Source organism: Ictidomys tridecemlineatus, chromosome 6, assembly GCF_052094955.1.
Source record: "Ictidomys tridecemlineatus isolate mIctTri1 chromosome 6, mIctTri1.hap1, whole genome shotgun sequence".
Classification (NCBI taxonomy): domain Eukaryota; kingdom Metazoa; phylum Chordata; class Mammalia; order Rodentia; family Sciuridae; genus Ictidomys; species Ictidomys tridecemlineatus.
In genome coordinates, this window is record NC_135482.1 from 103,146,720 (window position 1) to 103,149,251 (window position 2,532).

General features: G+C 36.4%; 1 pseudogene; it reads left to right on the forward strand.

The window, feature by feature from the left end:
* Positions 1-1,153: 1,153 nt before the first annotated feature.
* Positions 1,154-2,093, forward strand: LOC101971078 (NADH dehydrogenase [ubiquinone] flavoprotein 2, mitochondrial pseudogene; annotated as a pseudogene).
* The last annotated feature ends 439 nt before the right edge of the window (positions 2,094-2,532 follow it).

The following is a 2,532-nucleotide window of genomic DNA, read 5'->3' on the forward strand; positions in this document are numbered from 1 at the left end:
TCCTCCTGCTTCCCCCTTCCAAGCCACTGGGATTACAGGCCTGTACCATGACACCTGGCCATAAGACACTATTAAAAAAAAACTATAAGTAATTAGCAAAAAGATTAGTAGAGTAAAAGAAAGTAGAGGGGAGGGAAGGGGAAAGTACTGGGGACTGAATTAGAACAAATTTGCTATATAAACATGCTTTTATAATTTTGTCAAATGAATCCTAATGTTATGTGGGACTAAAAAGAACCAATATAAAATAAAATTTAAATGATTGCAGACTTATGAGAGACCCTGAGCCAAATGATCCAGCTAAATCATCTCCAGATTCCTGACCCCCAGAAACTGTCAAGTATGGGGGCAATACATAACTAATTGAAAGGCTTTCTCCAGAGTAGCAGAACAGCATAACAGAGATTTATATTCCTGCCTCAATTGTTTTATCCAAATAAGACTTCTGGCTGACAAAAATTCCGTTGCATTAATCTAGCCTGGAATGAGGATCCAAACAACTTAACTCTTGCCATCTCACTTTCTCATCCAGTAGCCTAGGTTTCTGCTTCCCTGCCAGGAATGGAGAAGTCAGTTTTCCTGAGAATCATATCCATTAGGATCAGCAAAATGAGAATTTTTTTAAATCTAAACAAGAATTTGGTCTCTACTGTACCCATTCACACTGCTCAGGCCTCAGCCTGGGTTTGTGTGTTTGCACTGAAAACAATTGAAACATCAAAAGAGGGAAACTTCTAGGAAGATGTGGAACTTAAAAAGGATTTTAGGGAGGGCTGAGGATATACCTCAGTTGATAGAGTGCTTGCTTTGCATACACAAGGCCCTGGGTTCAATCTCAGCACTATTAAAAAAAAAGAAAAGGAAAGAAAAAAATGGATCTTAGGCATTTGAGAAAGAAAAAAAGATAAATGGAAAGAAGTTAAGGAGATAGTAGAAGAGGAGACAACCTAGGAGATTTACATGTAGTTTTTTTTTTTAAATCTGACATTGAGATGGACTTGAATGGGATTCTGAAAGTTCACACAAAACTACTTTATTAATACTAAAATTATCTGTTAAAGAGGCAGGCCCTAGGCTAAGTGCTAGAAGTGCAGAACATAATGAGACAATGTTCTTGCCTTCATGGAATTTATATCTAGCTGGTGACACAGACATGGAAATAGATGTTTTCATTACTGTAGAAAGTTCCAGAAGACTTTTCTCAGTAACAGCAGGCTTGGTTATTCAAGCTATCTCTCCTGCCAAAAATAAAAAGTAGAATAAAATATACTAAAAGTTTTTGTTTAATATATTAAAGACCTGATAATATAAAAAATCAAGCTAAATGTGAAGAAAAACTGGGAAATCATTGAGTTACAGAACCATGAATTGCTAATCATCAGGGAAATGCAAGTCAAAACCATAAAGACTCTTTTCCTTGTTGCTCCAGGCTGGGGGCAGGCTTCACTGCCCCTGGGGAGGACATATAAAGAATTTGCACAAGACAGCTGTGCAAAATGGTGCGAGAGGACCACCCTTATGTGTATACAGAGAGATTCCTGAGAATAACCCAGATACTCCATTTGATTTCACACCAAAGATAGAGGCAATTGTTTAAAAAAAAACAAAAAAAAACAACTATATACAAGGGCAGCAACTCTGCTTCCAGTCCTGGATTTAACCCAAAGGCAGAATGTGTGGTTCCCCATCTCTGCTATGAGCAAGTTTGCAGAAGTTTTACAAGTACCTCCAAGGAGAATATATGAAGCAACAACTTTTTATACCATGTACAAAGGAAAGCCAGTTGGAAACCATCACATTTAGGTCTGTACTACCACACTTTGCATGCTTTGAAACTGAGCACGTTGGAGACCATTTAAAAGAAACTTGGAATAGGTTGGAGAGACTACACTCAAAAAACGTTTCACTCTTATAGCGGTGTAATGTTTAGTGGTCTGTGTAAATGCACCGATAAATAATAACTACCATGAGGATTTCAAACCTAAGGATATTGAAGAAATTATAAATGAGCTCAAAGCAGGAAAAATTCAAAACCTGTACCAAGGAGTGGGCATTTCTGTCGTGAACCAGTTAAGTGTCTTACCTCTGACTAAACTACCCAAAGGGCCAAAAAAAAACAACAAACAGATTTTGGTAACAGAAGTCTTGGTTATTCAAGCTATCTCTTGGTGGGCAAGCACCAAGAGATTTAATTTATATTCAATTTATATTACTTTATATTTATATAAAGTAAAAATGTCACTGCAGAAATAAAATATGAATCTCCTATCTAAAAAAACAAACAAAGAGATATCAATTCATCCCAGTCACTCCAGTTAGAATGGCTGGCTAATATGAAAAAGACAAAACATCACAAGTTGGTGAGGATCTGAAAAAAAGAGAATCCTTATCTTTGTACTAGAGATCATAGCCAGGGCAATTCACAAGCAAAAGAAATAAAAGACATCTATACCGAGAAAAAGGAAGCAAAACTTTCTCTATTCAAAGACATGATCTTATATATAGAAAATCATAAGCAATCCACTGAAAAAT